The 15,851-nt window shown below is 35.8% G+C and overlaps 1 protein-coding gene and 1 non-coding gene across 12 annotated transcripts in view; both read left to right on the forward strand.

Annotated features, from left to right (window-relative positions):
- RABGAP1 (RAB GTPase activating protein 1) overlaps positions 1 to 15,851 on the forward strand; it is a 168,426-nt gene that overhangs the window by 24,779 nt on the left and 127,796 nt on the right. The window lies entirely within an intron of this gene.
- LOC140607620 (U6 spliceosomal RNA) lies at positions 4,752 to 4,856 on the forward strand. The gene has a single exon (XR_012009581.1). It is a non-coding gene; the product is annotated as a U6 spliceosomal RNA (small nuclear RNA).

Genomic DNA, 15,851 nt, shown 5'->3' on the forward strand with positions numbered 1-15,851 from the left:
TTTTTTAAAGGGAATGGAAGATAGACCCCGAGGAGGACCACCTTTGTTAGGACAGAGATTAGAGCAGAGTGAATAAAGTAAATAAAAAGTGGTGGAGAATGATATCTAGTGATTGGCACAGGCTGGATCATGTAGAACTTTGTAGGGCTTAGGAGAAATTTGGACTTTGTTATAAATTGGAGGGAATTTTTGGAGAATTTTCAATAGGGACATGATCTGATTTACATTTTAAAAAGCTCATGAGAGATTTCCAGCATGGCAGAGTAAGGAGCTCTGTGAACCTACTCCTTAGCAAAATTGGACAATTAAAAAAAAAACAACAACCATTGACAGTCTTTGGAAATGTTCTAAAGATTATACAGCAAGTGAGGAAACATTTATTCAATGAAATTTACTAAAATTTAGTAAAGAATCTGTTGTATTTGAACCAAGACCCTTTGGTTTCCTCACCTATCCCAGCTGAGCTAGATGTAACTCCGTGTTAGTGCAAGAAGATGGGATTTCTCTTTCCCCCAGCTCCTAGTTGGAGGGCTATATTCCAGGGACTAATAGGGCAATTGCATTTCTCATCCTGCCTCCAGCTACATTTTGCTAACCCAGTATGACTTAGATGGAGGCTCCCTTTTCTTGTGTAGCCTTTGTTCTTGGGTTAGAGGCTCTACTTTGGACACAGTGCTCTGAGAATATGGAGTCCATTTGCCTCAGCCTCTAAAGTAGGGGTTTCATACCACTACAGACAAACCAAGAAGGCCTGAAACTACTATATCACCTCCTACAACCACCAAGTACTCAGTTTTCTTTTCTTTTCTTTTCCTTTTTTTTTTTTTTTTAAAGATTTTATTTATTCATGAGAGAGAGAGAGAGAGAGAGAGAGAGAGGCAGAGACACAGGCAGAGGGAGAAGCAGGCTCTACGCAGGGAGCCCAATGGGGACTCGATCCCGGGACTCCAGGATCACGCCCTGGGCCAAAGGCAGGTGCCAAACTGCTGAGCCATCCAGGGATCTCCAAGTACTCAGTTTCTAAAGATGAGATGTCACTCAAAGGAAAGTATTGTTATTGCCCACCTCCCAACTTCACAGCTATGGCACAGAGATTTTCCCTTTGGTGAGAAGGGGCTCCTAAAATAACTCCTAATCTCTTCCCAGAGAAATGGACTTTATTTACAGCAGAGTGTAGAGAAGTTCAAGCCTAAGGTTACTCTCAAAAACAGTAGAGCTTGTGGTGAAACGTAATTAAGAGGACATTGGTAGATTGATTAGACATATAAACTTAAGTATAGGCTTACTAGGAGGAGACTGACTCTTGGTGTCAGAACAAATCTCAAACATGGACCTCTGAAACTCTCAAAGTAATATCAATTTGGTTAGTTTATTCTGTGGAGTAGTTTATACCCAAGTGCACTGTTGAAAACTGTAGAGCTATTGTTGGCCATAATTAGTGGAGTTTAAGAACTAGCTGTGGTCAGAGAAAGAGACCAGCCACTTTGCCAAAATTGCTCTCATCTCAGGATGACTGTAGGCTAGGCAGGTTGAATGCTTAACACTATGGGAATTAGGGGAATAGACTTTACAAAAGTAAACTATCTAACTACTAAATAAGCAAACAAACATAAAAAATGACAAGTCCCAGACTAGTACTGTGAATTGGTACAATATATTTTCTAAAATATATATTTTTAATATATCTATTATATATAAAATAATTTCCCCTACTGATCATCCCAGCTGGCCTATGGGTACCTCTAAGCTTTGTGTAGCTCACCCAGACACACCCGCACCCAGTGACTGGCTTCCTGTGCATACCCCTGCAGGCAAGAATGGTCAGAATGAGCCTTTACCGATGGCTAGTGAGCATGCATAAATAAAAACTGGATTCTGTCAGATTGGGAAACCACATGCTCGAGCAGTCATCACTGCTTTAGGGAAAGCAAATGCAATGGAAATCATCAACAGCAGACTAGATCAAACAGAAGAAATTATTATGAAGTATAGAAGACAGGTTATTTAACATTACCTAGTCTGGAAACAAAAAAATGGAAAAGAGTGAAGAAAACCTACATAAACTATGGTATACTATAAAAATAATCTATGCATTTATTGGTGTCCCAGAGGAAGAAGAGTGGGGGAAATGGGTAAAAAGGTTATTTAGAGACCTAATGAATGAGGATTTCCCAAATTTGGAGAGAGATATGGACATCCCAGTATATAAAGCTTGTAGGTTTCCCTAAGATTTCAATCCAAAGCAGTTCTTTCTAGGACATTATAATAAAACTGTCTAAAATAAAAGACAGTTTTCAAGGCAGCAAGAAAAAAAAAGTCACACATTACAAGGGAATCCCCATAAGTCTATTAGCAGATTTCTCAGCTGAAACCTTGTAGGCCAGAAGAGAGTGGGATGATATTTTTAAAGTGCTGAAAGAAAAAAAACCAAACAATACTTTATTCAGCAAAATTGTCCTTCAGAAATGAAGGAGAAAGATACTCCCAAATCAAACTAAGGGAGTTAATCATCACTAAACCTTACTAAAATTGCTGAGAGATGTTCTTCAATCTGAAATGAAAGAATACAAACTAGTGAAATGAAAAACATGAAGATGTAAAACACATTGAAGAAGGTAAGTATATAGTCAAAAATCATAATACTCTAATACTGTAATATGATGGTGTATTGATTAATCCTAGTATAAAGGTTAAAACACAAAGGTATTTATAACTTTAATTAATATACAATATAAAGAGTTAAATTTTTACATCAAAACCCTAAAATGTTGGAGGTGAGGGTGGTGTGTTTGTATATGATTTACGTTTGTTACAAACGTAAAATACACTATTCTATTGGTAAGATATTTTATGTAAGCCTCGTGGTAAACACAAAGCAAAACCTACAATAGATAACATGAAAGATACAAACAAGGGAATCAAAGTATACCATTTTGGAAAATTTCATTTCATGAAGAAAGATAGCAAGAAAGGAGCAAGGGAACTATAAAATGAGAAAACAATTAACGTAGCATTGTAAGTTCTTACCTATCAGTAATTACTTTAAATGCAAATGAATTGCATTCTCCAAATAACATAGTCTGAATGGATAAAAAAATATGACTGCCACTATATTCAGCCTTAAGGACACATATAGACTCAATGTGAAGAGATGGAAAAGCTATCCCATCAAACAGAAACCAAAAGTGAGCAGGGGTAGCTAAATTTGTACTAGACAAAATAGACTTTTAGTTAAAAATAGTAAGAAGAGACAAAGGGTGTAATCTAATGAAAAATGGGTCAGTTCATCAAGAAGATATAAATTGTAATTACAATTGTAAATACATATGTATTGAGCATCAGAGTACCTGAATATATTAAGCAAAAGAAACCAATCTGAAGGAGGGAGAAATAGACAATACAATAATGATAGGGAATTTTAGTATTCCATTTTAAACAATGGCTAGATCATTCAGACATAAAATTATTAAGGAAACATTTGACTTGAACTAAACCTTACCAAATGGACTTAGCAAGCATGTGTAGAACATTCTATACAATAGAAACATAATACTTATTCTTCTCAAGCACACACAGAACATTCTCCAGGATGGATCATATATTAGGTTACAAAACAAATCTTAGCAAATTAAAGATGGAAATTATGCCAAATGTCTTTTTTCTAACCATAGTGGTATGAAATTAGAAATTCATAACAGGAAGAAAATTTGAAAATCACAGATACTTGGAAATTAAACAACATACCCCTGAACAACCAATGGATCAAAGTAGAAAACAAAAGGAAAATAAATATTTTGAAACAACCAAAAACAATGTACTTCATGTTCCACAATACATATGTGGACTGTAAGCCAAACTAAGAGTAAAATGGTGGCTACCAGAGGCAGGAGGTGACAGTGGGAGAGATGAGGAGATCTCGGTCAAAGAATACAAATTTCCAATTACGCAAGTATTAGGTTTTGGGGATCTAATGTACAGCATTGGGACTATGGTTAACAATACTACATTATATAATTAATATCTTAAATGTTCTCACCACAAACACATGGTAATCATGTGAGTTTGATAGATGTATTAACCTTATTGTGGTCGTCATTTCACAATATATACACATATCAAATCACGTTGTATGCCTTAAACTTACACCGTGTTTTACTAAGTCTCAATAAAGTTGGGAAAATATGTAAAAAATGAAAGATCCCTCCACATATTTTTCATAACAAATAAAATGTGTTTTAAAAATGAACTTTTACCACAATCCTGAAGAAATAGCGATATAATTAAGCTGAGTGGAAGAAGACAGATGCCCCCTACCCCAAGCTCATACTGCATATTGTTTATATATAATTCTAGAAGATACAAAACCTATAGTCACAGCAGTTCACTGGTTACCTTGGGGTATGATGATGGAATGGGAAGAAGACTAGGAATACAAAAGAACATGAGTTGTTTTGGGCATTATGGATATGTCCACTGCCTTGATTATAGTGCATACATATGTCAAAATTCACCAAAGGGCACATTTAAATGATGTGCATTTGAATGTACATGCGGGGATCCCTGGGTGGCGCAGCGGTTTGGCGCCTGCCTTTGGCCCAGGGCGCGATCCTGGAGACCCGGGATGGAATCCCACATCAGGCTCCCGGTGCATGGAGCCTGCTTCTCCCTCTGCCTATGTCTCTGCCTCTCTCTCTCTGTGTGTGACTATCATAAATAAATAAAAATTAAAAAAATTTTTAAAAAATGTACATGCATTTGCTTTGGCAGTACAAATGTTATAATTGGAATGATACAGAGATTAGCATGGCTCTTGTGCAAGGATGACATATAATGTACATCATAAGTATACCATAACAAATATGTTTTTGTAGAAGTATTTTTATTATTTTAATTTTCTTATTAAATAGGCTCCACACCTAATGTGGGGCTTGAATTCACCACCCTAAGATCAAGAATCACATGCTCTACTGACCGAGCCAGCCAGATACTCCTAAAAGAAGGAATTAATAAACTTGAAGATCAGTAAAACTGTCCAAAGAACAGAAAGAAAAAGCAATGAACAAAGCCTCAGAGAAAGATGTGATTATATTAAGTGTGATAACATACTTGTATTTCAGAAGGGGAGGAAAGAAGTGAGCAGAAAAAAATATTTGAAGAAATAATGTCTGAAAATCCCACATTTATTGAAAAACAATACACATCTAAGAAGCTCACCACACTCCAAGATAAACTCAGATCCACAAAAAGGCGTATTTTAGTAAAATGTTGAAAACCAAAGACAAAGGGTAAATCTTGAAAGTAACAAAAACAAAATGATTCATTTCCTACAGGGGGACCTCAGTAAGATTTATAGCTAACTTCTCAGCAGGAAGAGTGGAAGCTAGAAGCCAGTGAAATAACATATTCAAAGTGCTCAAAGAAAAAACTGTCAGTCAAGAATCCTAGCAAAACTATTAGTTGACATTGAAGATGAAATAAAGACATTTTGAGACGTTCTGAGGTTCTGATAGCAGAATTTATTGCTATCAGAAATAATGTCTGAAAGTTCTGCTATCAGAACCACCTTACAAGAAATAATAAAAGTTCTTCCGGCCAAAAGCAAGTGACCCCAAACAATAATATTAATCCATAGCACCAGTAAGGGCAATTGTGTAATAATAAAGGCAGTATGAATACATTTTTCTTTCTCTTTTGTATTATATATACACTATGTGTTGATTGTATCTTTAATATATAGAAATATGTTCTATTTGCTAATCATAGAAAAAGGCAGGAGCAGAGCTGTATTACAGCTTAGTAAATGATTTAATATGGTAATTCAAAACTACATGAGCAAATGAGAACCAAAATTAATAAATTAATGTAACAAAAGCTATAAATATGTGTTTGTTCTCACAGAATTATGTAAAGTAACAATTACAAAAACATTAATTTGTAATATTTATAGATACAATATAATACAGGGGAATACTGCTATATTGGAATAATTTTTGTATCTTACTAGGATTAAGTATAAAACTGATTCTAATAAATAAATATGCATGGCAAGTTCTACAGCAACTACTAAGGTGTATGTATTTGTGTGTGTATCATTAAAGAAATGTCAATGCTGTATTAGAAAATAGTCACTAAAACAGTAAAGGAATGAATAAAGGATGATGAAAAAACGAATGGAAAATACATAAAATAAGTGCATAAAAATAAAAAGCAAAATGACATCCCTAAATTGAACTATATCAATAACAAAATGAATAGATTAAGCAACATAATAAAAAGAAAACTGTCAGTTGATTAAAAAATATATATGATCCAGCAGTATGCTTGCTCTCAGCAGAAGACACACATTAAGTTTAGATACAAACATTTAAAATAAAAAGATGGGAAAGGAGGGGCACCTGGGTGGCTCAGTGGTTGAGCATTTGCCTTGGCTCAGGTCCTGATCCTGTGGTCCTGGGATCAAGTTCCACATCAGGCTCTGTAGGGAGCCTGCTTCTCCCTCTGCCTGTGTCTCTGCCTCTCTCTGTCTCATGAATAAGTGGATAAAATCTTAACAACAACAACAAAAAAGGATGTATCATGCAGACAATATGGGATGCAACTTAAATGTATATAAGAAATATTCCACTATGATATAGGAAAGAAGGAAAATCTCAATAACCTAATCTTTCACCTTAAGACATTAGAAAAAGAAGGGGAAACTAAATGTAAAATAAGCCAAAGTAAGGGGGGAAAAAAGATTAGAGCAGAAATCCGTGAAACCGAGTAGAAAAATATTAGGGAAAAATCAGTAAAACAAGAACCTGGTTCTTTGAAAAGATCAACAAAATTGGCACTACGTTAGATTGGCCAAGAAAAGAGAATGATTACTAGAATTAGAATTGAAAGGAGGGACAATACTGGTGAACTTAACAGTAAATTAACGATTATGAAGAGCTATTATGAAGAGTAATGTGCCCAAAAATTAGCTCATTGAAATGAATACATTTTCAGAAAAATACTAATGAGATTTAGTGTGAATAGACCCATAACAAGAGATTGAATTAGTAATAAAAAATAAATTAAAAAACCCACAGGGACACCTGGGTAGCTCAGTGAGTATCTGCCTTTGGCTCAGGTTGTGATCCCGGGTTCCTGGGATTGAGTCCCCCCATCATGCTCACTGCAAGAAACCTGCTTCTCCCTCTGCCGTTCTCTGTGTGTGTCTCATGAATAAATAAATTTTTTTTTTTAAGTACCCATAAAGAAAGCTCAGGTCTAGATGGCTTTGTTCCTGAATTCTACCAGATACTTACATCAGAATACCAGTTGCTTACAAATTTTCCAAAAAAATAGAAAAGGAGAGAAGAGAATACTTCCTTAATTTGAGGATAATAAGCTGCCAATGCCAAAATTAGACATCACAAGAAAACTACAGATCTCTTGCATGTGGACATGAAAATCTTCAACAAAATAACAACATAATTCAGTAGATTACATACCACGATCAAGTGGGATTTATCCCAAGAACATAAGTTTGGTTTAACAGGGATCCCTGGGTGGCGCAGTGGTTTGGCGCCTGCCTTTGGCCCAGGGCGTGATCCTGGAGACCTGGGATCGAATCCCACGTTGGGCTCCTGGTGCATGGAGCCTGCTTCTCCCTCTGCCTATGTCTCTGCCTCTCTCTCTCTGTGACTATCATAAATTTAAAAAATAAATAAAAAATAAGTTTGGTTTAACAATTGAAATTCTATGAATGTAATATATCAGTGGAACTAAAAACCACCTGACCATTTTCAGTAGGCACAAGAAAAATGATGAAACTCCGTACCTTTTTTTGAAAATGTAGAAAACAAATCAACTATGAATGGAACTTCAACCTGATTAACAGCATCTATGATATAAAACAGCTAAAAAAAATCATTCTTGCTGGTGAAAAGAGTAGATTCTTTCCCCCTAAGTTCAGACTCAAGACCTGGATGTCTGCACTTAACAGCCTCTGTTCAACATTGTTACAACCATGGCAGTTAGCCATGCAAAAATATAAAAGTTACCAGATTTACCAGATTGGAAAGAAGGAAGTAAAAATACTATGTTTGCAGTTGACATGATCTTATTATGGGGAAAACTCTAAGAAATGTTTAAAAAAAATTAAAGCTAATAAATTCAGCAGTTACAAGATCAATCTACCAAAATTTCAATTTTGTTTCTATACACTCACAATGAACAATCTTCAAATAACAAAAAATAATTTATGATAGCATGAAAAAATGAAATAGGGGTACCTGGGTGGCTCAGTTGGCTAGGTGTCCAACTCTTGATCTCAGCTCCTGTTTTGATCTTCGGGTCATGGATTCAAGCCCTGCGTTGGGCTCCATACTGAGCATGGGGCCTACTTAAAAACGAAGAAGAAATGAAATAGTGTTTAAAACAAAAGTGCAAATTTTATACTATGAAGTCTGCAAAATGGTGAAAGAGATCTAAATAGGTGGAAAGTCATCCAGTGTTCATACATCAGAAGACATTGCTAAAATGGCATTACTCCTCAACTGATCTACACATTTAGTGCAGTCTTCATCAGAATCCTAAGTAACCTATTTGTAGATGTTTGCATGCATGTCAATTGTAAGATTCATTTTTGATGCAAGAGACCCTGAATAGGCTAAAATAATCTTGAAAATGAAGAAGAGAGTTGGAAGACCAAACTTCGTAATTTCAAAACTTACTGTAAAGCAGTGGTAATCAAGATTGTGGTATTCTCATAAAGATAGGCATAGAGATCACTGGAACACATTTGAGAATTGAGAATTAGAACCATGTTTCTATGGTCAGTTGATTTAGACAAGTTTACTAATCCCATTCAATTGGGAATGTGTTTTTATTTTTATTTTTTTCAACAAACTGTCCTGGGACAACTGAATAGCCACATTCGAAAGAATGAAGGTGTATACCCTTACCTCACACCATATACAAAAATTGGCTTAGAATGAATTAGAAACTTCATTGTAAGAGCTGGAAGTGTAAAGCTCTTAGAAGTAGCAGGGATAAATTTTCATGACTTCCGATTTGGCAGTGAATTCTTTGACATCACACCAGAAGTATAAGTGACAAAGGAAAAAAGACAACCCACAGAATAAAAGCTAAACAGCCTAAATGTTTATCAACTACTAAATGGATAAATGTAGTATACAATGGGATATTATTATTTGGTCATAAAAAGGAATGAAGTACTGATACATGCCACAACATAGATGAACCTTGAAGACATGTTAAATAACAAGGAAGTCACAAAAGTCCACAAATTATATGGTTCCATTAATATGAAACATCTAGAATAGTCAAATCTTTAGAGCCAGAGGATTGATGAGTTGTTGCTTTAGGTCTGAAGTTACTAGAGAGAAAGGAGAGTTGATAACTAACAGGATATTGTAGTGTTTGGGTTTGTTTTTTGTTTTTTGTTTTGTTTTGTTTTGAGGTAATGAAAATATTTTAAGTTGACTTGGTGTTAGTTGCATGTATCAGTGAATATACCCAATCATAGAGTGTACACTTTGCGTGAGTTGTGTATGAATTATTTCTGGCCTACTTCATGGAGAATGGACAATAAAGAGACCAGATAGTTAGTAAGAAGAGCAGATAGAAGGCTGTTTTAGTCATTAAAGGGAGAGATAATGTTGGCTTAGACTAGAAGGCGAATGTGCTCTGATTCAGGATATATTTTCAAGGTAGAACTGATAGGGTAGGCAAATTAGATATGGGATTTGAGGCAAAGAAAGAGATAAATAATGATTCCTAGGTTTTTGGCCTGAGCTGTTAGGTAGGTGGTAGTGCCATTTACTGAAATGTGTTAGAGGGATTAGAAGTTGAACATACTAAATTTGAGATGACTATTACATGTCCATTTCTTGATGTCAAGTAGTTGATTGTGTGAGATTGATCCTCCGGAGCAACTGGCTGGCATCAACAGTGTAGATGGTTTTTAAAGCTATGAGATTAGTTGAGATCACCCACAGAGTGAGCGTAGAAACTGAAGAGTTGAGTGAAGAGCTGATTCTTGGAGTACTTCAACATTGAGAGATGGAGATGAAGAGAAACCAGCAGAGAAGACTGAGAAGATATAACTAGTGAGATACAAAGAAAACTAGGAGATTGGAATGCCTTGGATGAGAGATGAAGAAAGTGTTTCAAGAGAGTGGGAATAACCAGGTGTGTTAGATTTTGCTGAGAGGTTGCTTTAGATGGTGACTGAAAAATGATAGAATGGAGGCCTGGGTGATTCTTAAGCATGGTTTGGTGGTTTGTTTTGTTTTTTTGTTTTCAAGAGATAAATGAGATTTAGCATTCATGTGGGTTGGGTAGTAAATAGTAGGTGAGGAAAAGTGATAGTGTAACAACTAAAGTTTTAAGGATTTTTGCTAAAAAGGAGGAACAGACAAACGGCATGGTAGCTAAAGAGGAATAAAATTCCTGTGAGGGATTTTATGCACTGATAGGAATTACTCAGAAAAGAGGGGGCATTACTAGTACCAGAGAAGAGCAAAGTCTTTGACTAGATTAGGAGAGGGGTTTTCTACCTACTACCACCTACTTAACAGTTCAGGCCAAAACCTAGGAATCATTAATATTTATCTCTTTCTTTGCCTCAAATCCCATATCTAATTTGCCCACCCTATCAGTATCATGGTATCTAAGGAAATCTGATTTCCAATACCCCTCTCTGTAAAACCCAAAGCCTTATCTCTTACCCAATGTAGCTTTCAAAACCCAAGACCACTGGTCCTAAAGAACAGCAAATTCCTCCAGTATAGCTCCAGTGTTGGCTTTTACGTAGAGTTCTGGCTATTATAATTCCTTAGATAGCACCACATCCTCACTGGAAGGATAGACTTGGAAAAAGAACTTGCTTACAGTCCACAGGAAGAAGGAAATTTAGCCTCAGTCGTCTTGTCTTGGACACAGGTTTGGAGGGGAATCTTGTTGAGAATTTTTACCCATAGGCTTGCCTTCAGGTATTTAGGGTTTGAATTTATACTACCTGAATATTCCAGGTGTAGGGCACCTGACAGAATCAATTGCAGAACAACTCTGGAGGGACATACTTGCCACCCAGCCTGCATGGTATTCCCAGATTACCCTGATACTGAATATCAGACGATCCAAAATTTACAAAGAGCAAAGAGTAGGCAAACCCCAGCAGGATCAGATCTGCCCAAACACTGCAGCATTTGAATTATTAGCTGTAACTTTAAGATAAATGATTTAAATGATTAAAGATTTAAAGAAAATTTGAAAATATTAGACATGAACAAAATTATCAAAAAAATTTAAAGATCAAGCAAGCTTAGTGAAAATGAGAGCTGGTGAAGTTAAAGGTGCAACTGATGTGTTAAGTAATAGATTAGAAATGGCTGAACAGAAAGTCAAATAATACTTGCAAAATGAATCTACAGAAGTTACTCAGAAGATAGACTAGAATGGGATAAGAATTCATTGAGATAAGAGCTAAATATTTTCTGGAAGTAATAAGGCATAAATCCTCAGCTTCAAGGAACAGAGTGTGAGTCCCAATCAGTGAAACTGCCGAATATCACAAAGAGAAGCTCTTAAGAGGCTGAATGAATAGAGATGGTTCTTGTCTTTAAGATGCTTATAGCTTAGAGTAGGTGATAGTTGTTGAAATCCTTGTTGCAGTGGTTTGTATTGATCTTTGCTTTGTAACAAACTACCTCAGAAGTGAGTGGCTTAAAACAATTTATTATTTCTCATGATCTTAGGCATTGAGTGGGTAGTTGCGCTGGTCTTGTTTTGGTTCATGTGACTTCATTGATCTGGTACATTGATTGGTGGCTAGGCTTCATTAGGACGGCTGAATCTTTTCATGTGGTCTTTCATCTTAGACTTCTTTACAGCAGCATAGTGGTCTGAGGGCAGATGTGGAAGCCATAACGCATCTTTTAGGGTTAAGGCTTAGAAATTATGTGATACCACTGCTGCCACATTTTATTGGTCAAAGCAAGTCACGGGGCCAGTCCAGAGTCATGGGTTTAGGGAAAAAGACTATACCTCTCAGAGGAGGAGCTGTAGAGATATTGTGGCTATATTTAATTTTCAACATTAGTAGTTAGATAAATGCTTATAGAAGAGATTAATAAAGGGTGCTATAGAACTGAGAGGGTGAAAACCTATCTCAACTTGGGGGAGGTATCTGAGAAGCCTTCTTGGAGAAGATAATGCTCTGGTTAAGCCCTTTAAAGAAAGGGTGATGGTGTTATAAAAAACACAGGTATTTTTCTTCATAAAAATTTTGACAACAACAAAATCAGAGAACTTTTCATAAATTCAGAACATGTGTTTTCTCTACCTGACTCCTCTGGTGTAGGAATCTTACACTCTTTGCTCTTAAACAAAGATACTCTATAGATACTGGTTGGAAGTACATTGATGACCCAGTACTTCTTTGGTGGAAAGTTCAGTTACAGAATTTTTTTAAAGTTTTTAATCTTTTTCTTCTTGAAAAATTCAGTGGACATTATTTTAGTTGGAAGGAAGTTACCAAACTGTATTAAAATAGCTGGTATAGAAGTCACTCCTCAGAATTGCTTAAACTAAACTTCTAACTCAGTTTCCAATATTACTTGTTTTTAGTAACAGATGATCTTGTCCTCAAATGCAGATCTTTTATTTAGCAAACAAAGTAACTGAACCATGAACACATAGTTTAAGTAAGGGAATCAAGGTGGTGGTGGTGAGACAAACAAGTAACCATGTCATCATGATAAATTAATCAAGTGCTGGGATATAGATATGAACAGAATTATATGAGAACCTGATTGTTGCCTAGAAAAGCAAAGAGTAGGTAACAATTTAGCAAAACCATAAAGAATGATTAAGAATTACTCAAAGAAGTCAGTCTGTAATGTGTAGAAAGATCAAGAGGATCGAACAGGGTCTAGAGTTAGGAGCACTCCATACAGTAGAATTGAATGTGCTTGCTTTTCTTTTTCTCCCAAATATTTTTTGTTTTCTGTTATTATAAAAATAATGTGTGCTTGATACAGAAGATTCAGGCAATAAAAAAGTAAGTAAAACCCAGTCATAATTCTGTTATTGTACAATACAGTTATAGTTTGACTCTGTCTTCAGTTGACTTTTTAGGATGAATTCACAAGGTACTGTTCCTTCTTCTTTTAAAATTAGTATTAATAATTCCTAATTGTAATTTGTTTCTCTGGTCCTTCCTTCATCCAGTAAGATAAAGAGATAGTCAGAACATCTGCAGTTTATAAATGAGGCACAAAGTAATTTAGTGATTTATCAAAGATCACAGAACAAGTATATGAGTGGATTTGAGGTTAGTAACGATACATTTGGATACAGGATCCAAATGGGACTTCTGGTTATTTTGTGCCTTGCTTTCTGTTAAAACTCAGCTTTAGGGATCCCTGGGTGGCGCAGCGGTTTGGCGCCTGCCTTTGGCCCAGGGCGCGATCCTGGAGACCCGGGATCGAATCCCACGTCAGGCTCCCGGTGCATGGAGCCTGCTTCTCCCTCTGCCTGTGTCTCTGCCTCTCTCTCTCTCTCTCTCTGTGACTATCCTAAATAAATAAATAAAATATTTTAAAAAAATAAAATAAAATAAAATAAAACTCAGCTTTATGTAGATTTATATTTGTATGTATTTATACATGTTTATATTAAAACTGAGCTATATATATATATATATGTTTCGAAATGCCTTAGCTTTTACATTGAAGCTGTAAAATTACTCTGAACCACTGTCATTTTTATTTTCATTACGGTCTGACACAAATAGTAGGAACTGTAAATCATCAGGAATTTATCTATAATTTTCTGATTATCTATGGATTTTTCAAGCACACACTATCATTTCCTAAGCGTGCTTTCTTGAAGACAAAATCTACTGGAAAAAGATCCTAAACCACCTAAAGTAGCTTTGGATAACTGTCAAATCAAGTGGGGCCTAGTTGGTATTGTTGCAGTGACAGGAAACAGGCGCTATAAAGTTAGGAATGGAATTTTAACATCAGGAAATGACTCCTGGCTGTTGCCTTTGAAACATTTTGTCCCTTGTTTCTATAAATGCAGTTTTGGTCTCAAGGAAATAGACCTGTAGCCAGTTCTACCATAGAAGTTATTACTTTTATTTAATATATTTAGAAAAGACAGATATTATTCCAGTAATGGGTCTTTCACATAAATAGTAGATGTATTCTTAGTTTTCCCTGGAAATGGAAAGTGGAACAACTACTTTTTTTTTTTTTTTTTAAGTTATTTGCTTTTTCAAACCTCAACCCCAGCAGGTGGATCAGAATTTATTTAGAAATAGTTAAAAGTGGCTGGCTCAGTTGGTGTAGCATGTGACTTGACCTCAAGGTTGTAAGATCAAGCCCCCACATTGTAGGGGTTGGGTGTAGAAATTACTTAAAATCTTCTTTTTAAAAAAAGAGATAGCTGAAAATGGGGTGGGTAGGGAGATACTAATTGGATGCTTAATTAATTGGCAGGTACTGTGATGTGGGAAATGAGATAATTCCTATAAAATCATACAGTGCCTGAATTATAAACAATAAATGTCCAATAATCATTGTTGTTATATCATTGAATCCTCATGACCTGACAGTCCTGGGAGATATTAACACCTTTATTTTATTTTATTTTATTTTATTTTATTTTATTTTATTTTATTTTATTTTATTTTATTTTTTAAAGATTTTATTTATTCATGAGAGAGACACAGAGAGAGAGGCAGAGACACAGGCAGAGGGAGAAGCAGGTTCCTCATAGGGAGCCTGATGCGGGACTCGAACCCAGTACCCCAGGATCATGCCCGGAGCCTAAGGCAGATGCTCAACCACTGAGCCACCCAGGTGCCCCAACACCTTCATTTTAGAGATGAGGCAGCTGTGACTTTCAGAGGTTAATTTACCCAGAACCAGCAGAGTTAGTGTCAGAGCTGTGCCCCAAACTCCACTGTGTTATAGTGGAGGGACTACTACTGAGTACACCTTCACTTTGTACAGCTAACCCTAGGGGGTTGCTGTTCACATGGTCGGCATGTGAGTGGTACCCCCTGGAGTTGTGCCACAAGCCAGCTCTTGACCCCAATTTTGACTACCACCCTGCTTTATAAGCAAAGTTATGAATAAGTCATTCACCATGCAGTTTCTGTCATTGCAAATATGTATGTCCATGTTTACAATAGCTGCTAAATTGGTACTTTATTGTTTTTTTCTGTCATTTCAGGACTGTTTCTTCAAGTACTTTCCCTTTCTTCTCTTAGTCTAGTTTACATGGAGATGAACACAAATCTAAATATGATCCTTGTTGTATTATCCGTACATATCTGCTTTGCTTTTTTTATTTTTATATTTCTGCTAAATTAAGTTAGAAGTCTTTTTGTTGGACTACAAAATAAAATTGTTTTGCAGCATTCTAATTGGTCTTGCCCAGTATTTTTATTGTAAATGTTAAATCTTTAAGGACTTTTCAGAAAAATAGGAAATGATATGTTTTTGTGTTAAGTAAACAAAGCTAAAATAAAGCATTCAGATTTCATTTTTTATAACTAAACCCGTCTGTAGAACATCCAATATCAAAATACTACTTTAACTTATATTCTTTGCATTTATAAAATTCAAATCAATAAACATGTATTGCAGGTATATTGTGCAGAAAATGTATCTAGACCTTTGGGAATAATATAAAGAAAACTTAAGCAATCTCTGCCATTTAATAATGCCCAGTCTGGTTCAAGGTCTGGTTCTCTAAAACATCTATGCCCATATGACGGTAGCACTCCCTGAGGAAGGAGTAATTAAATCACATACAGCAGGGTTAAGATCTCCTAGAGGAGG

Source organism: Canis lupus, chromosome 16 (genome assembly GCF_048164855.1).
Source record: "Canis lupus baileyi chromosome 16, mCanLup2.hap1, whole genome shotgun sequence".
Classification (NCBI taxonomy): domain Eukaryota; kingdom Metazoa; phylum Chordata; class Mammalia; order Carnivora; family Canidae; genus Canis; species Canis lupus.